At 34.3% G+C, this 23,192-nt stretch overlaps 1 long non-coding RNA gene across 1 annotated transcript in view; it reads left to right on the top strand.

Annotated features, from left to right (window-relative positions):
* The window catches only part of LOC138915798 (uncharacterized), a 42,480-nt gene extending 24,299 nt beyond the window's left edge, over window positions 1-18,181 (top strand). Inside the window, exon 3 of the long non-coding RNA XR_011422087.1 lies at window positions 18,077-18,181. This is a non-coding gene — a long non-coding RNA (uncharacterized lncRNA). The remainder of the gene's footprint in view (window positions 1-18,076) is intronic.
* The last annotated feature ends 5,011 nt before the right edge of the window (window positions 18,182-23,192 follow it).

Here is a 23,192-nt window from a genome sequence, read left to right as displayed (position 1 = left end):
AATAAAATATCTGATTTTTAAAATTGAAATTCACAATTTTAACGTAAATTTCAAGTATAATATTGATCACTCTCAGGAGACAAACTGAACATATGTGCACTGAAGGTGAAATGTTGGTATCACAGCCAAACCTAAGTTATGTTCAGGCTCATTTTCTATCTGTTGATTGTATTGCACATAATCTTGTCTCCTTCTGGTCTCCTGATTCATTGCTTGCTTAGGTGGTAGTTCTTTCTTTTGGCTTGCACCCTTAGCTTCGTCAACATTGTTTTACTCTTTTTCTGCTTAGAGTTTACTGGTCAAGGAGAGACAAGAGAATAGCCTTCTGTTTTGTATCAGTTGGAAAGTAAAGTTGATTCTCAGGGAGAAGATGAATATGAGGTCACATATTGGAATGAGGTAGTTTCTAATTTCATGTCTTGATGTTCCAAATGTTGTGGAAAAATTCTTAGAATAAGTATAAATATAACCAAACAACACATTCAAGTCTTTTTATATTTTAAAGTAAATAAATTTACCTAATTACCATTTTTGTCACAGATCACAATAATTAATTTGAATATAACAGTCCATTCTCATAAGTTAGAATAAAAATTAACATTTTGTGTGACTCTGAATAGCAATAATTAGCAAAATAGTAACAGTATGAAGCAGTTTAGTTTGGGTATGTTAATCATTATTATATTATTTCATCCTTCTCTATTGAATGCTTAGTGTATATTAGGCACAGAGTCAGGTACTGAGTGTGCAGAGGTGAACAATGTTTGGCATTTATCCTCAGACAGCTCAGGCACATAGAGTATGTCTCAGAGTGGGGCCTGAGAACCACTTGCCTTAGAACCTACTTGGTGTAATCATTAAAAACGCAGACTCCTACATATCACCTTAAATCTATGACTGAGAATTTCTGGAGATGCGGCCCTGGAATCTTTCTGGTTTGAGATTCATTGTTTTGTTGAATCCAGAGTCAAAAATAGTTAGGTTTAATCAGTTATCTTGTGCTAAGTGTCCTCCAAAATTCAATATTTTAATTTTTCTGATCCATCTGTGTGCCATTTTATTTTTGCAAATTGAACAATTTGAAATAAAGTGACAATTTCAAGTAACATGATTGTAATTTATTACATTACCACAGCTCCTTTAGTGTTAAAACTTCTCCCAGAGAATAATAAGTCCATTTATATAAGTATTATAGCAATAGCAAGTATGCATTTTAGGATACTGTATGCATCAGGATCTGTGCATATATTGCCTCATTTAATTCTCAACAACTCTATGAAGAAGAAATTATTACCTCAATTTATAGATGATGACATGAAGACTTGAAAATGGAGTAAATGTTTGATTCTTGGTCTTTATAACTCCAAAGCTTTTCTCTTCATTAGTGAGCTTTATTATACATTATACATGTTCCCCTGCACTTGTTGGATAGAACAAATGCCTAAATACACCTTGAGCACTGGCAGAGCCATCCAGTATAAACTTGCTGCTCTCAAATGAGGTTTATCCACTGCAAAATGAAGGAAGATGTATTCATATAAAAATAACCCTAGAAATCTAATAGAGGATGAACTTGAACAAATAATTTGAAATGTTATTTCATAGAATCAATCATTATGCGTGGGCACAGGCTTATTATTTTAAATACTTTACTGACTGTGCTATTCATTCCTCAATTGTGACATTAAAAAGAATGAAGTGTATTTTGATCATTTTGTAAATTATTGTTCCCCAGGAAAAATGGAAGTTCAGATGGATAAAAATAATAATTAGGAATGCAATATGAATTATAATTCTAAACTCTAATGATTGTACATAAAGTTTCGTTAATTATAGAGGTTCCCCCCCATGTTTAGTGAAGTTGATTAGAATAACTTGTAGACATGAGAATGCTCACACAATCAAATGCAAGTAAGTGTGGTGTTTTAATTATCCACTCCTGCAAACATTTGAAGAGAAACACTCTGGTGATTTTTTTTTCCAAGTGTCAGAAATAAGCATAAAACTTGTGTTCAGTCTGAAATTGAAAGAAGCCGTTCAAACTTATCTTTATGAGGCACAAAAACAAATATTTCCCAATAATTCCGTGTAAAATATTTTCCTATTGATCTCTTTTTCTTTTTCACTCCCCCACCCCTTCCATTTGCCACTTTGCTGTTAGGGTTAGCTTTCTACAACTATGTTTGAAAAAGAAGCCACTAGCATTACGCCATTTCCTATAGAAGAATCTGCAATCGTCTTGGCATAGTATATGCAATCGTTAAGAAATTGGATTCAAACAATTTTAAATCTCATGGTAGCTATTTTTACTCACTGTGCTACAAATCCAATTCTAGACCCCCCCAGAGAGGGGTTCATGAAGCAGCAGCACTGACATCCCCAGGAGCTCAACAAACATTCAGATCAGAACCACTCCAAATCTATTCCATTTTCACAGCTCCCCAGGTGATTTAGTTGAGAAGTTCCAATAGACAGCAGATCACAAAATATTGTGGAGGGTGTCTTTTCCCCCTGGGGGGCTGTCTTAAGAATCGTTTAAGAAAAAGCAATCCGTTTAAACCAGCTAGGAAATTATTGAAAAGATACAGAATTATCATAAGACCCAAGACCAAAGACACAGCAGGGTCTGACCGGGGACTAGAGCTGTTTTCTGCTTTTATGAGCCCCAGAATCTGAGGCTGATTGATTTCTCACCTCTGTTATTCTTTGCATCTTTTGCTTCTTTCTCTCTTTCTGCAGTCCAGATTTTCTACTTTTGTTTTCAGAAAATAGCCTTTGTAGTTATGTGTATATGTTTTCCCATTCTCTATTCCTTGGATCTTACTGCTGAGACTCATGCTGTCCTAAATCCTAATTCTCAGGAGAAAGAATCAATTGGATCTATGTGTGGACCAATATCCACATCATCTAATCAATTATGCCTGGCTGGCAGGAGGCAGCATGGTCACTTCACACTAACATGAGGGGTAAACCCGGATGCTAGAAGGAATTGTAAGTAATCATTCTCATGGAAGGTAGTGTGAGCTGGACATGGTCCCTCCTCGAGTGACCAGCCTCAGGAATCCTGCTCAGTCCTCGGGTCTGGCACTTTTATATAGGGCTGGTCACACAGCTTGGTAACCAAAACTCAAGACCCAAACAACAAAGCCACACATATCATCAATCTGGTTATTTGCATAAAGCAATCCTGATAAGTCCTGACAAGCTGGTGAAGCATATCCCATTGCTCTGAATGTACATGACAACATTATCAATTGGTAACAAAGAACGTTCTGTGGGTCACATTTCCCAGGGTTGAACAAGAATCAAACCTGTTTGCAGATTCCCCTGGGGCCATTCAAAGACTGACCGGTCACGCTTGCTGTGTTAACTCTTTCCTCACAGTCACAGTAAAAGCAAGGCCTTCCTGTATACATACAACTTGAGATAATTTCTTTCTCCATGACACTTACCATTATCTAATACTGCCTGTTTCTTGATGATCTCTCCTCAAATAAAGGTCTATGAGGGCAGGGACTTCTTTCTCTCTCATCTTTTGTGTCCTCAGGATCCTGGAAAGTACATAGATGCTCCATAAATATTTATTGGGTAAGTTAATGAACATAGCATATTTTATGTTCTTTAAACATTTTTTCCTTTTCTTCTTTACTGAGGTATAATTGACAAATAAAACATTGTGAGATATTCAGAGTATACGATGTGATTTGATATATGAGTACATTGTGAAAGGATTCCCCCTACGGAGTTAATTAACACATCTATCACCTCACATATTTCCCTCCCCCCTTTTTTTTGGTGAGAAAATTAAGTTCTACTCTCTTAGCAAATTTCAATTATGCAATACAGTGTTATCAACTATAGTCATCATGTTATACATTAGATCCTCAGACTTTATTCATCCTATAGATGAAAGTTTGTACCCTTTTACCAACTTTTCCCTATTTCCCCCACCCCTCAACCCTTGGCAACCACTTTTCTACACTCTGTTTCTATGAGTTCAACATTTTTTTTTTTAGATTTCACGTACAAGTGATACCATGCAGTATTTGTCTTCCTCTGACTTATTTTGCTTAGCATAATACCTTCCAGGTTTATCCATGATGCCAAAAATGACAAGATTTCCTTCTTTTTTAAGTCTGAATAACACTCTATTGTGTATATATAGCACATTTTCTTCATCCATTCATCTGTTGATGGACACTTACGTTGTTTCCATACTCCGGCTATTGTGAGTAATGCTCCTAGCAACATGGGAGTACAGATATCACTTCAAGATAGTTATTTTGTTTCCTTTGGGTATATACCCAGAAGTGAGATTGCTGGATCATATGGCAGTTCCATTTTTAATTTTGTGAGGAAGCTTCGTATTGTTTCTCCATGGTGGCTGTACCAGTTTGCGTTCCCACCAATAGTACACAGGTGTTCCTCTTCCTCCATATCCTCAACAGCATTTGTTATCTCTTGTCTTTTTTTTTGCTGAGGAAGATTCACCGTGAGCTAACATCCGTGCCAATCTTACTCTATTTGTTAGTATGTGGGCCACCAGCACAGCATGGTGGCTAACAGAACCGTGTAGGTCCACGCCAGGGAACTGAACACAGGCTGCTGAAGCAAAGTATACAGAACGTAACAGCTGGGCCCCAGGGGCTGGCCCTCCCTTGGCTTTTTGATAATAGCCATTCTAACAGGTGCGAGGTGATATCTCATTGTGGTTTTGGTTTGCACTTCCCTGATTAGTGATGTTGAGCACTTAATCATGTCCCTGTTAGACATTTACATGTCTTCTTTGGAAAAATGTCTATTCAGTTCCTTTGCCTATTTTTCAATTGGGTTATTTGTTTTTTTGCTATTGAGTTGTGGGTGTTTCTTTTATAGTTTGGAAATTAATCTCTTATCAGATACATAGTTTGCAAATATTTTCTCCCATTTTGTAGGTTGTCTTTTCATTCTGTTGTTTTCTTTTCTATGCAGAAGAAGCTTTTTAGTTTGATGTCACCCTACTTGTCTATTTTTGCTTTTGTTGCTTGTGCTTTTTGGTGTCATACCCAAGAAATCATTGTCAAGACCAGTATCAAGAAGCTTTTCCCTTATATATTCTTGTAGGAGTTTTACAGTTTCAGGCCTTATGTTTAAGTCTTTAATCCATTTTGAGTTGATTTTTGTGTATAGTAGAAGATAGAGGTAAAATTTCATTTTTTGCATGTGGCTATCGAGCTGTCCCAACAGCATTTGTTGAAGAAAGTATCCTTTCCCCATTGTGTATTTTTGTCACCTTTGTCAAAGATCAGTTGACTGTATATGTGTGGAAGTAATTCTGGGTTCTTTCTTCTGTTCCACTGGTCTATATGTCTGTTTTATGCCAGTACCACACTATTTTAATTACTGTAGCTTTGCAATATGTTTTGAAATTACAAAGTGTGGTGTTTCTAATTTTGTTCTTCTCAAGAAAGCCTTGTCTATTCTGGGTCTTCTGTGGTTCTATATGAATTCTAGGATTGTTTTTTCTATTTCTATAAAAAATTTCATTGGGATTTTGATGCAGAAAACATTGAATCTGTAGATCACTTTAGGTAGTATAGACATTTTTAACAAAATTAATTCTTCCAATCCGTGTATACAGAATGTCTTGTGATTAATTTTTTATTATTAATTTTTTTATTTCTATTTTTGAGGAAGATTAGCCCTGAGCTAACATCTCTGCCCACCTTCCTCTATTTTATATGTGGGATGCCTGCCACAGGATGGCTTGATAAGCGGTTCTTAGGTCCATGTCTGGGATCTGAACCGGCAAAGCTCAGACCACTGAAGCAGCATGCACAAACTTAACCCCTGCACCACTGGGCTGGCCCTTGTGATTAATTTTTAACACCATCAGAAACTCCACTGAAATGCTTAACTGATCCTTAAAAGAATATCAAATTTCATACTGCTAATGTATTAGGAATGCATTTATGTCTACACACTCAGTGGTGTAAAAAGATACCTCATTTTCCTTATCTTTTAATAAACAAAATCTGACCTTAAACCTGAGTGCACTGCCGGAAAATTCAATGTGCTTCAATATTAGTCCTCTCCTTCTCCCAGCATACAGTAAGGTCACTGAAATTGAGGTTGACTTGGGCAGTACAGCATAAGATTTCAGGCTAGAATCCTGTGTTTTTGGGTTCAAATCATGTCCTTGCCACTAAGTTACTTGCGTGATCTTGAGCAAAGAACTTAGCATTTCTTTACCTTAGTTCCCTCGGACGTGAAAGGGGGTTAATGCTAATACTATATGGTTGTGAGGATTAAATGTGTTCATGCATGTACAATGTGCAGTAAATGTCAGTATACGTTAGGGCTTTTTGTCAGTCTACAGGTTACCAAAAAGAAACTAATTTCTCAGCTTGTATGGCCATTTATCATTTGGCAACTTGGCTACTTTGGGACCAATTCTGATGCATGTGTATCATTGGAAACCCCGGAGCTGGAATATTTTGTCTTTCTTGATGAATCATCCATCCTTCCAAGCTCAGAGGGCTGCTGCCACTAAGCAATACACAGGTCTTAGCTGTACTAGAACTCCTCAACTTCTGTCTCCTGGCTCACTTTGGAAAAAGTCCTCCTTTCTCTCACCTTGCCTCCAAAAGCACTTCTCTTTCTCCTACCCGGACACATGGCATCATTTCTTCTGAGTCCCCAGTTTTTAAAGGCTTCTGACTCTCTCTGCAATTCCTCCTGCAAAACATCCTGAGGCGTGGAATTTCAAAGGGCCTGCTTAGAATGTCTCTGCTTTGAACAGGGATGAAGGGGAAATACAGAGCAAGACACAAATTGATATCTCAGAAATGATCTTGCCATGGTGAGATGCTCACTTTATGTTTTTCTATATTCTTTAGTGTAATTTTAGCAATTGGCAGCTGAGTTCTATCCATACTTGAATATTTGCTTTAATTCACCTCATGCTGTTATGAGATAACTTCCTATATTCAATTACGCGAATTTAAAAAAATACGCTAAGCATAGAAACAAAGGTTCTTTAAGATCATTAATGAATTAATGGGGAAAATTACACTATGAAGTCACAGAAGCATAAAGTAGATGGGAGTAAGAGTTGCACAGTTGGACACGTAGGATTGCATGCAGGTTCTGCCACTTACTAGCCACTTACTAACTTCTGACCTTCTGGAAATGAGTTTCTTCACTTTTAAAATGGGATAAGACAAATCAATAAAGATAGACTTCAGATGACTAGTTGCAGGGGATTGTGGGCGGGGTGAGAAATTGACCACGAAGGAGAACAAGACAACTTCGGGGGGGTGACAGAAATATTCTGTATCTTGACTGTGGTAATTTAACAAGACTCATTAAATTGAAGGCCTAAAAAGGGTGAATGTTACTATATGAAAATCATACCAAAATAAACTTCATTTGTTTATTTAAATTCCGTTTAAAAGAAATGGGATCATGATATATTTTTAGGGAAGTATCTGACACTCAATAAATATTGGCTTTTACCATCATCGTTACTTAGGATTTTCATAAGAAATAGTATTTACCTTAGAGAGATGTGTGTAGAGTTTTGTTATAGCATGCAAAGGTATATAATTATGGGGAACTGGGAGGGAATAACGTTGAGAATGTTTCCCATAGTCTCTCAATTCTGTGGACATGCGGAACCGAATATTGTGACATGGTGTTGAGCGTGGTTCAAACAAGGTGAAAGTGAAAAACAAAAGAAAAACAGAAAAATTAGATCATTAAGCAATTACTTTCTTTAGCTCTGTGAATGATTTGTGGTTTCTCTGTCGCTGAGGTTCTGGAAAGTGGACCTCTCTGCCACCTATTCTTATAAAGTGATTTCTCTTGATTGGCCGAGCTGAGCTGCCTTCTAGCTTAGAGGCAGAGATCCAGAGCTTCCTCTTAAAGTGACTATAAAAGAAAAAAGGAATGAGATACTAATATTATACTAAGCTACTTATTCAGAAGCTAACTGAAGTGTGTAACTTCAGTGTTATGGAATATATATCAATGCTTTTGAAATTCTAAGGGTTTTTGATAACTTCCTGCAAAATTAGTGTGTTTATTTGGAAATTTGTTCAGTTTAATAGGACATTAAAAAAATTTATAACCTCCTTCAGTGAGAATCAACATCGTTTTTTAGACAGCTTGAGACCTCCTACTGGCTAACAAACAATTATCTATGTAGCTGGTTTGTGAGAACAAAGGAGGCAGACACTTTCTTAGGTCCATCCAAATTAGTTCCTAAACTGTCTCTACCTGGACATTGATTAATAGTTTATTCATCTTTATTCGGAAGCTGGAGAGCTTTTGGAATTGCTTGAATAGGAGCATAAATACTTAAACTGAGATGTGTTTACTTATAACTACGTTTGAATTTCAGCTCTGTTAACTTGCTAGCTCTATGACCGTGGACAAGTTACTTAACAATGCTGATCTGCAATTTCCTCTTCTGCAATATTGGAGGAATTACTGTACCTACTTGTAGTGTTGTGAGGATTAAATCGTATTTATTAAGTAAGCTGCTCAGCAAAATGCCTACATATAAGAATTCGCTAAGTATTACTAAAGTTATTATTTTGTATTTAAATAATTTGGTGAGGTTAGGAAAAGCAGATCTAGACTGAAAATTTGGAAAAAAAAGCAAATTTGAAATGTGAATGCTACTTTTTGAATTACGTCTGTTGGCTTTCTTTCTTTCTCTTCCTGCGCTCTTCTTTTCCTTTTCATCTTCTCTCTCTAAGCACTTGCCATGTACTTAGTAAGTTAATCATTACAACACTGAGAGCTAGGCACTATCATTGCGTCTCTCTCCAAGACGAGGAGACCAACGTCTTGCAGGAGTAGGTAGCTTGTTTACACCACACAAGCATAATATGACCCAAAAAGTCTTTGCTTTTAGAAGTGACTTCTGGAAATAGATAAAAAGTTAAAATTATATTGTGCGTGTGTATAGTTATCTGTTATTATTACCATCCCAGTCTTTCTTCCTCTATTCTTCTTCTTTTTCTACTATTTATGGCTTACTTACTATGTTTCGTGGGAAGTCCTAGACAGTTTCAATACATTATCTTATTTGATAGGCATGAGCAAATGATGTTAGAATTATCCCATTTTCAGATGAGGAAACTGAAACACAGAACACTGAAACTTATTAAGAGACAGTATCAGGATTCATACAACATCTTCCTGCTTGCACAGTCTGCTATCGCTGCTGGTGTGTCACTGAAAGATGTGATAGAAATGCTTTCTGACCACTATTCTTACATGACATGACATTGGAGGCACGACTGTGAAATCGTATTACCAATCACATTCATTCATAGGAACCAATACAGCATAGTAAGATGGTGGTCAAACTGGTAGCTATTATAATTATTATTATAATTCTTAGGCTTAATAATTTCTAGCCCCAAATGTGATTTTTTTTATCAAAATGCACCACTAAAGAAGTAGATTTATGTCTCTGTATAATATTACCTGCTTCTGTCTCTGATTTTTCCTTCCTTCTCCTTTATTTTAGATTCAAATGCTGCTAAAGGGATATAGAGTCCCAGAGGCTTATTATTTTCCTTTCCCCAATGCCCTCAAGGGTGCTGCAGAACAGCTCCTGCCACCTCGTCATTACCACTAGAGATCACGTATGATTGGAAACTGCTGCACACTCATACACCACGTGCAGACACACACACACACGCAAGCACACATTTGTGTATGCGTCTGCTATTCTTTTTTCAACAGGACAAGATTATATAAAGAATTTTTACTTCTAAAAATGATTTCAGATTTCACTTTTATCATACAAAATGAAAAAAGAAATGCCTGATAAAATGCCTTCCTGATCCCCTGAATTCTCTCAGTCATTTCCACCTTGACCTGAATTCTATAATCCTTTACCACTTGCGTCATTTCTGTTGATACACTGTCTGGTAGATAATTCCTTCAAAAGTGTCAAAAATATCTAGTGCCTAGTGTTTTATTTCCTTGTTCTTCTCAAGAAAAACAAAAGTCACTCTTACCCAATACCAGATCTTACAGCTTATCCTTGCACAGTTTGAAGATTTAGTCAAATTTAAATTTTATTTTAGAGTTTTTAGTGCCTAGCTTAATAACTATGTATTTTAAAAGACACTCCTTGTTTATAAACTTTACATAATATCAGTAGGCTTTCTGTTACAAAACTTTAAAAAAAATGAAATAATTTAATTTTCCCATACTTCCTTACCAGATTCACTTTCCTACATTTGCAATTATATTATTTATATTTTTCTTATTTTGATATTTTAATCCTTTAAATATAATTGAATTGTATTAAGTGCAATCAAACATGCTTACATCATTTTATATTGATTTACAAAATTTAGATAAAATCCATTAACTTTATGTTAAGATGTACACTATTCATTAAAAAGTTACATTAATAGTCTCTCTTATCTCAGGTTCTACCTGCTGGGTTTTTTTTTTTTTTTTTTATGGCTATCATAATTGTGGTCATTGTGGTTTTCTGGCTAAACATATTTCATCTCGACAGAAGAATCTGCCATGTATATTTTCCCTGCCACCTTGGCCTAGTTGTCCACAGGTCAAATCCTCACTTGTAAAACTTTTACTCTTTTTTAGCAATTCTCATTCTGCTCTCTATACCTGGAGATGGCTGCAGAAACTATTTTGTGCATATATATATTCTTCTTGGAATCTACCAGGGCTTATATGACCTCAGTAAAAACTTTAAAGGGTCCACCATTATGATTTCTTTAATATAAAAATATCAGTCAGGGGGCGGCCCGGTGGCGCAGCAGTTAAGTGCACACATTCCTCTTCGGCGGCCCAGGGTTCGCTGGTTCAGATCCCGGGTGTGGACATGGCACCGCTTGGTAAGCCATGCTGTGGTAGGCATCCCACATATAAAGTAGAGGAAGATGGGCATGGATGTTAGCTCAGGGCCAGTCTTCCTCAGCAAAAAGAGGAGGATTGGCAGCAGTTAGGGCTAATCTTCCTAAAAGAAAAAAAAAATCAGTGAAATTATTGTGACTTCAGAATACTAAAGCAGGAAATCCTTCACAAGACAGACATCATTTTTTTGGTATAAATTTTTTAAAATTATCTATATGTTAATTTGAGCAAACCACAAAATGGCAATGCCTTTTCCTTGCCTCTTAATTTGAGGCGTTTAAAGCAAAGTAACTAAAATGACAGGTTTTTAAAAATATTTTATTATTCTTACAGTCTAATCCTAGAACATATTGGGTTAGGACACTTAGTTTCTATTTGGGGGACTGTCAATAGTAAATGCTCAATAAATCGCAGCCATAGTTTTTATCATTACAGAAGGAACAATCGTGCTGCAATGCAAAATGAATTGATGACAGGCAACATACAGAACTTCCTACCATTTTCCTATGGTAACTGAATTACAGTTTAATATCTTTCTCTATCAACAGAAGGGCAATGCTTTTTCCAAGTAATCAAGAATGAAAAAAAATATTATGCTCTTCACATAAGTGGAATGTTTGAACGGATTATCTGGATAATCATCTCAATCTCTGCATCAGAAGTCGAAGGCTGGTCTGAGGACTGCATTAGGCCTATTTATCGAGCTCTTGCTTTCAAACCTTACTGCTCTGACATGTGTATGTTTTAGAATTTTTGAAAAAGCGTCTGGCGGGAAATTGAGTTGGTGTAAATCAATAGAGAAAAGAAGTGCTTCGGTGGGAAGGTTATGGAGGTATTCCTATTTTGAACACATGTGCAGGAGCTTTTCATCGCCAGTGTTTTCACTGCAAATTAGATGGGAGAAAACTGTAACTTACACCAAGAGTTTTATATGTTATTGTAACTAAAGGAAGATCCTTCATCCACTTTATGCAACTTGGTGGGACACATTTTATCTTGGGATGCTAGAGATGATCACGACTTTCTGAATTTGCCTTTTGTGCAAAATGTAGAATTGATATGATTTGCTTTCCTAAATAGGGTGTAAATTACCAGAGATTTTCTTTTTAACATGTATTACACATTTAATATAGGCTCTTATGTTTGTATGATTTAGGGATTTTTCTGTTCTGGGCAAAGTGACAGGTCAGCAAAGATGTATTGTTCTACTTATAAGCAAAAGGATAAAAGCAAATGATTACTCTTACACTGATGTATTTCTTTTAACCCAGATGTAGATAAAAGTAATACATTCTTCCATCTACATTTTATTCATCAGGATGTATATAATGTGATACTTTGAAGCACAATTTAGAATTTAGAAAAGCTAAAATGTTTTAATAATTCTCTCTATAAATTTTTCTTTAAAAATAAAAATGCTTTCTTTAAAAAAGAAGTTCAAAGTTCCCTATATCTATTAACTACACGGGTTTTGAACGTAATATTAAAAAAAAAGATAATGTCAAGAAAATAGTCTAACATTGGATATTGCCAAGAGCTAAAAATTAATAGTATCGAATGATTTTTTTTAAGTAAGAAAAGTAGGCCAGTGAGAAGATGTGGAAAACATGAGCAAAAACCCAAAACTTAAATATTTGACATATTTGGGACAAGGTATTCTTGATGGATCATTGTCTTGGCTTGTTTGCTGACCCACATAGTACCTAATATCAATCAGTGAGAAAGTCCTCTGACTACACCCCCATTTATGAGCACTGCTCCCCAGTGGTCTGTCAATGGGAAGGAATGCTTTGATTTATTCATCACCATTATTGTCTAGCCTATCATTCTTTTCCCTGTTTAAAACCTTTATTTGGTGTTTCTACAAATACAAATTTAATTTTGCAGATAGGGACTTGAATGGACTGGCCTAGATATGGGTACATGTTTGGGACACATGCAATCTACTGGCAAGAATTAATGTTTTTACAGGAATTCTGCATAAAAATATGGTAAAGATAGATCTTTGTTAAGGGATTCTGATACAAGACATATATCCATTCACAGTACAGCTGATGCTAATTATGAGAAATGATGAAATTGCCGAACCAAAGAACATTTCCATATACTTAGTTTTTCCCAGATAATTGCAAAAATGTTCCTACTCATGTCAGTATTCTGATGTCATGTGAATATAATCTATACTATAATGTTAATTCTAAACATGGTCAAGTTCAAGGCTATGTGATACAAAAGGGTTCAGATGAGAATTCTACAATATCAGTAAATTACTAGATGTTTTGTCTACATAAATCTAAGTATGCATATATTTACTAGCATTCAATCTCTGGTTCTCTTTTTTAATTATCATTTACATGTTTATCGTTAACTACTGAAATTTATATCGAACAAATTCTATATTAGATTTTTTGAGACAAAAACAGATTAAACAGTAGATATTCAGAACTATTTTTATTAAATGCTTCATTTATTAATTAGTCTAAATTACTTTGTATATTATTTGAAATGCTGTAAATGAAGAATAAGTGTTTTACCTTTAAATTTGTAACTTCCTATAGACAAGTTTTTATGTATCAATGTTACCAGCAAAGATAATCCTGAAGGATGGGTCTTCGGTTCCTCGTATTATAGTTTCCCTTTAATTTCAATGTGAAAGGCCAAAATTGCTTCTACAATGCACAACCTGACGAGAAAAAAAAAAGGTGAAATGATTTTGTGATTCTATTTCCTAAATTGCATTAGATGCAACATAAAACCTTTTCCACAAAACATCAAAAGTGTTTTATTTTGACAATTAAAACTTTAATGAAGTAAAGCACTCGCAGAATGAAAACTGATCACATTTCCAACAAGCAGTCTGTGTTTATTTTAGCTACCTGAAACATTTGCATCTCTAGATTAAGTAGTTTTACTAATCGGTTTACATCTCCAAGTAGGCTGTAGTTCCTTAAATATTTATACAGTCTTAATGTACATCATGCTGGTTTTATTAATTTTAACCCCAAAGCCTCTTCTACCAATTACTACTTAATGACTATATTGCTTTTCGTCTTGATCGCCTTTGTTCTTTGCTACAATATTAAAAAAAAGGGGGGCGGGGGAGGCATAAGGCTTGAAATAAAACAGCTAAATAAAATGCCACTGTGAATGATTCACCACGCGGATCTCACTTCTCTGACTCACCTGTCTATTGCGGGCAAACTTTCCTGTTTTGGTTTTGTTTTCTTTTTTCTTAATCCAAAGTCATATGCTGTCTTTTTATCCTAAGAAAACAAAATTTAAAAAAAATCTTTTTGTTTGATGGAGTTGATTTTAGGCTTGATGTAGCTTGATAAAAGCACATCAAAGTCCTTGAATCATCCTATATCTTTTGACTCATCAGCAAAGAAAACATGCTTTTTAGAAGCTTAGTAAGATCGTTCAGCCAAAAAGTTTAAAATGTTATCTTGGTGAAACTCACTTAAGATTATATTTTACAAAATATATTTGTGAAAGAGATTTTTTTCAAGTTTTAAGTTATTTTTTCTTCATTTCTAATATCTGTCTAGAATATGGACTATTTTAGAAGGTGAAATTAGACTTGTGAAATATAACAACTAACACACACATATGTATGATTGGAAGTATATTCCATTTCAAAACGTCTAACTTCATATGGAATAGTGTCTTTAAATAAACTGATATGTTCATTTGTCTAAATATTTATTTGCCTAAATATTCACAAAGAAATATTTTCACTACATTGTGAATTCATTTGTATATCTATTTGTGAGGATAAAATTCAATATTATTATATTTTAGAAATTGGGAACTGAAAACTCAGTTACCGATTTCCAAAGGATATGGCTTAAAAATTATATTTTACTCATTTTATATATTTGTATATATTTCAGGGATATTTATATACCTATGTACACATCTATTTTTATCTCTCTCTCTACATTTATCTCTTATTTATCTATCTATGCTCATATATATGATATATATTTAAGCATTTACATAAGGTTTACATTTAAGTGCTATTTTAAAAGATTTCTTATGTTATATTTCATATATATGTGTGTGTATATATATATGGCAGTGGAGGAACAGTCTGAAACAGGAAGAGTTATAAACAAAACAAATTTGTTCTATTAAAAAAAAAAGAGCTTGACTTATTATTCATCTTAGCTGTTCAGCTAGGACTCACCAGTTGATACTTGTTACCCAAGTTCTGAGATAATTTAGTTGCTTTTAAAATGATTTACACTAATTGTTCCGTCTATTATCTCAGTTCCTTATAATCGTTCTAGCTTTATTTGTTTTTGGTGGTGTTTCTATTTAACAAGTAATCCACTCAAAATTGAGTAAAGAAAAATAATTTAAAAATTATATGTAAGAAACCTGCATTAAGTTTTGTATTCAGTTCTAAAACTTCTAGAATACTTATTTAAGTACTTAAATCTCAGTACTTAAATTTAAGTACTTATCTCTCAGAAATGGAAAAAAAGTATTGCATGTTGCCACTAATAGGCAATATATTTCTAAGATAAATCTTTTAAAATAGTACTTAAATGTAAACCTTATGTAAATACTCATATCAGTACCTGACGCATAGTAGATGCTAAAAACTACTTGAAGCATATATGAATAAATCAAGAAGTAAATTCCATATTATAAGTTTTCAATTAATCTTGATCAACTAACCGCTGGCACAACTTTCATGGACTAAATGTGAGTAAACACGTTGCTAATATTTTCTCTTTCTAGTCACCTTGCAAGGATTTGTACACTGTATTTTTCTCATATTTAAGTTTTCCACCTTCAAGGAAAACATTTATCCAACCTCGACCTATTCAGCTTTCTTGTGTCACAAGGCATTTCAGGCCCTTCCTGGTTTGTCCCAAATGACTTCTCTAGCGCCTTCTCCCATTGTTCACCGGCCTGAGGCATGAACTCTCTCCATTCTCAAGAGAACAATCTACTAGTTCTTCCTCAGACATATCTAATTTACTCTAAACTTTGCATCTCTGTTGCTATTGAAGCCATTATGTTCTCACTTTTCACACAAATCACACTCATTCTTTAAGCCCCAGATGAAATCCTTCCACTCCCAGGAAGCTTCGCAGCGATTGTGGTCTATTACTTTCCTCCGAATTCCGGCACGAAGTTATGACTCAACCATTCCTCTGTTTCGAGTGGTGATGCATACTTCTCTTGTCTCTCTAAACAGAGACACAAATGCTAGATTCTTGTGGAAAAATTAGTTCAGTATTCATATATCGATGCTCAATATGTTTTTGTGAGCAAAATAAGCTGATCTGCTCTGCTAGGTAATTAGCTCGTAATCGGTCACATCTCTTACTCGCTGAAGCAGAGTGAGTGTCTCTCATGTAGAAATTGCATAGACACCCGAAGACTTGATCCTGTCCGTTGAAATGGAGAGATCTTTCCCCACTGTGCCAGTCCCTTCCAGCCCTACTTCCATGCTAAAGAAGATGTGTGAACTGTCCTGGTGCCTTCAGAATTGCAGGGAGCTGAACCCTACTTGGTCCCAATTAATCCCACACATATGAATATATTTCATTATACCACATGCTGCTAGGTTAGTGTAAGATTAAAAAACAAGAACAAAAACAAACCACTTCCTTTTGCTAAAATACAAAATGCAATTTTCTTTTTCTTTTTCTGTTTTGTTTTTCTTTTTTTTTTTGGAAAGGTGGGTATCACTAATACAACAACAATACAACAGCTGTTCCAATGTGCGTTTTGGCACCAAAAGATCAAGATTACATTATACAAATTTTAAAGTGCATCTTATTTTGAAAATTGACAGTCAATTTTTTTTACAAGGATTGTTAAGAGATCAATCATCTATTTTTATATTCTGGAATTCTGTACACAGAGGACTTCAATGCTTGAACTTTCCTTCTTTTTATACGTAGACATTTTTATAAAATATTCATAAGAAATTGTTGACTATAGAACTATGGCAATTCTCTTGAGTGATCCTGGGAATTTTTCAGTCAATGAGCTCCATGCAGCTCTGGCAGCATGAGCTACGCTCCATAAATCAGACTAAAACCATTTTAGGCTGCTTTCAAAATTACTGCTATCAAGAAAACCCATGAGCCTGAATTACTCAATCTATGCAGATGTTGTTAACTGCATTAATTATTTAATTCTGACAATAAAACAGCAGTTCCATTTGCCTTAATACAGACCATTCACGCTGCTACGTTTTGAAAGGACATTTAACGATATAACCACTAGATGGCAGTAGACAACTTTTTAAGGTACTTAGAGCACAGTATGAAAATTGGAGTTGCTAAACTTAGAAGTAAGGTAATTCTAGGTTACCGTATTGCATTTCTAACCAAAGCTCACGAAATACCTTTTGTTAACTAGTGTAGGTTACATTAAAATTGAATTACTTTCCGGAAGAACTGAATTGATTTGAAGGAAATTTCTTCATTGCCAGCATAGTCATCTTTATGATTTCGTGATAAATAAACTAGATAGAAACTTTTTTCTATCCTTTATTGACAGGAAAACCAATTTTACATACCAGTTAGATAGCCACTAGTTTGAATTAAGTGGTCCCATTTGAAATGTGGTTGCATTTTTTTTAATAATCATATTAACTAGAAATTAAGAAAAGGAATTGCATAGATTATTGTCCTCTTTAGACTGCTACTTAATTGATTACTTCATGCACATGTGTTGAATATTAAGCTTCCCCAATCAGACATGTGCATAAAGCAAAATGATCTTTTTTTTTTTTTTCGCCAGGACATAGTGAGCTGTGGCAGGTCAATGAAATTATAATTGGTTCTAATTAGCACTCTTCAAGCTGTTAATTTTTTTTTTAACCTGCATCTAAATCACACAGAAAGAGAGTTAAAAACTGTCTTAGGGAATAACAAAGATGCTCCCAATACATGGCTCTTTCAATTTGAGTGAACATCACCAAAGCTTAGATTCCTTTTTTTTGTGGTATGTCTTTTGGGTGATTTCTGAAAAAAAAGTTCATTTTAAATTGCAATATTTTTTCCACAAGAAAAAGCATGTCATTGTAACAGTCATGCTCTTTCCGTTATTGTTGTTATCATTTATAGCTGCACAGGGAGTGAGGTCATTAACTTGAGGCAAATGTCACATTTTCTGCATAAGCTTTGAGCTTTCTTACTTTGTTTTGTTTCAGGAAATGCTGGAAATCTCTCTGATTCTAGCTCCAATTGTCTTCAGTGAGGCCTGCCACACACGTGAGATGAACATGAAACTGATTACGTTCTTTGTGCAATGCAAGTTGACATAAAAATATTTAGATATCTATTTCTGTTACATATGTCAAATATAAAAAAAATCTTTCAAATGCATGGTCATACTCTCTGATAAATTGAACTCTATGATTTTTTTTCTATGCACTGAGGTTCACCTCTATTTTTAAAATGCGAATTTTTCAATGTCAAAACCTTGCAAAATATCTGAATAGATATAACAATTGGAGCTGTTCTTTAGGTTTATTTTCTCTATAATGCCAATAAGCTCTTTAGCAATCACTTTTGAATCAGCATTTAGTTTTATAATGTTTTACTTTATTTCCAATTATTTCATACAGATTTCACTACAAATTTAGTTTCTAATAATGTCTTCTTTGTTTAAGAAATTATTCATAAATTTAATTTCTCATTCTAGGTTTCTTCAATTTGACCCTTTAACTATAATTTTTTTATTTTAATTTCGTATCACTGTTATCATTTTAATAAATTTACAGTAAACCTGCAAAATAACTATATTTGTACAAATGTCAAATTTTATTCCAATGTTAGTACTTTTTTCTTGGATTAAATATTATACATTTTAATGTATAGAAAAATGCCAAAGTAAAATGTAAAAACCTGCATTTATGGAATTGTAGAATTTTAAATAATACTTGCAGTAACTGTTAAACATGTCTATTAGTCCCTTAACTTGCAATAATATGTCTCCCAAATGGTGGCAAGACAAAGTAGTCTTTGTAATATAAGGTATGAAATGAGATTTTAGAAGAAAGTTCTAATCAGATTTAAATGTCTCCAGTATTCCACTTAAGAAAGTTGAATTATGTGGCAATATTTTTTAACAGTAAAGTTAACAGGATTCTTCAATGTATTTTCAAAGTAAACATTTTCAGTCATGCACGATATAAAAATGCATATTAATTCAGCTTAAACTGTCAAATATACCCCATTAATAAGATTCCGTTTTATATGGCTTAAGAGATTTAAATGGTTGATACATTTATTTCAGAAAAACAAATGTATCATGAGACAATCTAAAGAGAAAATGTCAATTCAAAACCAGATCTGATTGACTTTTCTTGTTTAAATAACTCTGATGTCATATTTGCTACACAAAATATTTAACTTAAGTCAATTAAAAAAAAACAGAAAGTGAAAGATTACTATTAAATGCTGATTTCCCCTCCTAAGTTTTTTAGTAACATGAAAACAATTGTATTTTCTTAGGAAGTTACATTTGTGTAACTTTCTAATTTTAACATTTTAAATTAACAATTTAAATTAATGAATTATTTGAATATTAGCAAGACTTAGATTTGTCTACATTTTCCTAATCAATTTTGTTGGAAGAAATTTTGTCAAAAGTCTGTCTAATTGGACAGGATGAACTATATTCTAGATCACTATTTATTTTCTTATCATGTTTAGAATCTTAAATGGTGTTAAAATCTTCAGCTGTTTATAGTAGCATCTTTTGGCACATGTACAGCATTCTATATTTTCCAATTAGCTGATTTTTATTATTGCTTCTTAGTTGCAAATATCAATGAGGCTAATAAATACATTTTAACATAGATGAATATTTATAGAATATGTATTTTGATTTATAGAATGTCTTTCACATTTTTGCTTTTATATAAAGATTGAGATGTCTTAATAGAAACCCTCTATCTCTACCCATGTGTTCTAATTCATAGCCCCATAGTCAATCATAAATACAGCAGAAGATACCAAATTGACCCTGCTGGAGACAATTGAGACAGACCACACAGAATTTGGCTCTAGTTTTTGTTGTTTCAAAAGCGCCCAGTTTAGAAAAATGTATTAATCCTGGAGACAGCAAGTTGTCTTCACTTTAAATATGTAAATTGCAAATGTAGCTACATAACACACGTATGTACAAAATATAAATACAAGAGAAACTAGATATGAGGGCTTCCTAAATTTTGGCTAACAATTTACTTACATTTTGTTTTCTTGAATTACAGTTAAACGTGTTATTGCCTGGGAACAGATTAAACACTTAAGCCACAGGCGGGAGATTCGGCTCCACCCTTTACCTGCTGTGAAGCCTTCTGCAAGCTCCTTAATCTTCTGAGGACCTCAGTTTCTCTACCAGATGAAGAGAGCACCTCCTGCCTTCTCTGCCACTCTTTTTTTTAAAATCACAGAAATGTTAGAAGAATTAAGGAAATCAGTGTTGCAAAAACACATTCAGCCCTTGAAAGTGGGGGAGGGTAATGCTCCGAGGAAATATAACATGGTGATATCAAAGAAAATGTCTTTTAGCAAGGAGACTACAAGTATTTGTGTGAAGAAAACAGAACGACCAATGTGCATGCAAAGAATGCAGCATTTTAGGGTATCTGACTTCTCAGCAGGCAAACCTTGAGCTCTGGAGAGCCCCCTCTTGATGGCTACTTCATGCTATCTGAGGATTATACACCTTCGTTAAGCAAATCTCTTAATTGCTGTACACATTTTTGGCCAAAGCTTAAAATGAATCTATTTATTTTCATTTAAATTATGAGCAAAATTGTACATCACGAGGAAGTAGAATAGACATTGTCTTCTGCTTTTGCTGTTGGTGGTGGTTATGGCAGATGTTAGGTTTTGCCTTTTCTGTTCAATGGTAGTTATAACACACACATTTAGGAACTTGCCTATAGCGGAGAGCTGACCTATAAGGATTGCTAATGTGCTTTTTAAAAATTAGGAAATTTGTGCAAAATTTGATGTTTCAAAATGGAATATATGGACGAAAATACAATGCAGCTATGATTATTGAAATCAACAACCTCAATTAATGTAAAAATCAAATATACCTAGCCGGAGAAAATATCACATAAGGAAAAGATATACATATTGCTCTCACTAGCCATTTTGGTTTTTCCCGGTCAAGATACAATCTCAAGCCCTAGTCTGTTAAATGAACAATAAGTAGTAAAAGAGATTGTCCCTTGCATTCAAAATGAAATACACAACTCATTTTTCATAGCTTTAGGATTCAAATAAGTAGACACATATTATGTACTGTTTTATGTTTTGTAGCCACAGTTAACATATCTCCCAGAAGAACCCTATTCACATTATAAAGTTGAGCGAATGAGAACATGGAGCACCTCAAGAAAGTCAGAGAGGACCCGGGTAGAATAAAGCTGTGGCTTTAGCATTTGCAAAGAGTAGAACAAGCGTCTGTAAACAAGCTTATTTGATTTGGGAATTTTCCAAGCTTGCTTAACATAAACTACATTTTAATTCCAGAATAATCAGCCAGAGGGAATGGTTTTATAGTCGACACATAAGGTTTGAAATACTTGGACTTCCTGCAACTACAGGTTCAAGTCCCAGTAGTGCGCCAGTCTTCAGTGGTGGCTGAGTTAAGTACCATGCACGTGTATATACATGTGTGAGGGGATTTTTACAGATGAGGCGTCCAAAACGAGAGCGTTGGTTGCACTGTGTGAAGATCCCAATGCAATTTTCCTAAGAACAGAGTGTGTGGCTCATGAATGACTGCAGCTTCTGGGAATCTTGCCAAAAACCTAGGGCAACCGAGAGTGTGGCTTTGCTCTAAAGGAGATTAAACTCCCTATTTAAAAGCTCCCTATACTCCACCATTGTGAGGGTTACACTCATTATTTTTTCCATGTTAGATGGTGAGTTAATACACATGCCTAAAATGCAATATCTTAATTCTCCTCTCCCTCCCTGTCTGCCGGAGTTGGTAGACTTGCCGCTGCACGCAGCATTCAAGGTTATTGATTTTCAACAGCACACACAAAATGCTATTACAAGGGAAATATTGTATGCACTGGATGGATAACCACAGAAAAGGTAAAAGGTGACCCATAGCCGTTAGCTCAGGAAGAACATAAAAATAAATATCTTTTAAAAGCTAAGGCAATGAGGTCAATTTCCCTGTTAATCATTTAGTTGCATGTTTTCTAAGTATGATCTGTGGCCCCTACATATCACTACTTGTGCAAGGATTAGGTAGGAGAATGCGAATGAATTAACATGATGCTTTTTGAAAGCTTATCTCCTATGTGCATTGGCCAATGTAGTTTTATTTATACATGGGGAATTAGATCAACAATAAATACCGCTTTCTAGATAATCTTCTATTGAGTATTGATCAATACAGCCCTTCTTAATTTAGGAGAGAAATTTGTTTATAGAAACATTTAATATTTCTGAAATTATTCAGCCATGAGAATGTGAGGGCTTAATTAGGAACAAACAATATTTTTGCTGCTGTTGGTGTTCCCTTATAACGTCTTTATTCTTTTAAAAAAGATTACCGCTATAATATAATCACGGTGTGATATTATATATGTTTAGTATGGAATAAATGTGATATAGGCTTCCAACATCCTTTTTTCTATTTTTTAACGAAATTCGCTGAACAGTTCACCTGTGAAATAATGTAACTACTTCTAAATTCATAGAATCCTTATGGTCAATTGACATAATATATTTAAACATTCCCTGCAAAATATAAAGCACTGCGTAAGAGTGAACGTATAAGGCGTCATTGTTTTTCTTCCAATCCTAGGACTTGTGTTAAAATGAGCAGTTTTTGAAAGAGCTAAAGGAAAGAAGGAAATAAGATATTCGTTGTGCAAGTACTCCAAATGAATCATTAATTTGTAAAACAAATCATGGTGGATATAAGTAGACTACATTTAGCGTTGGAGGTCTTATTAAGAACTAGTGAAGATATGAAAATATGATTTTCTAGCATGCTCAATTTTGTGATTTTTAAAAATCCATTCTTGAACATGGAATTCTAGAAGTCAGGGTGTTTTACATTATCACTTAAAAAAATTTGGTTTGATGTAGTAGCAAGATCAAGAACTCTGAATGTGACAGACAGGGTGTCAGTTTTTGTTTTGCCCTTTCCTTTATACGCAAAAGGTTGAAGATACAATTATTCACAGATGGCATAATTATCTACATAGAAAAAACAAAAATATACAAATAAGCTATGATTTCTACCAAAAGATTTTACTGAGTTTGTTGTATTAAAATCTT

This window comes from Equus caballus, chromosome 10 (assembly GCF_041296265.1).
Source record: "Equus caballus isolate H_3958 breed thoroughbred chromosome 10, TB-T2T, whole genome shotgun sequence".
In the NCBI taxonomy this organism is placed as follows: domain Eukaryota; kingdom Metazoa; phylum Chordata; class Mammalia; order Perissodactyla; family Equidae; genus Equus; species Equus caballus.
The sequence above is the reverse complement of the archived record's forward strand: the minus strand, read 5'-3'. Positions and strand labels throughout refer to the sequence as shown.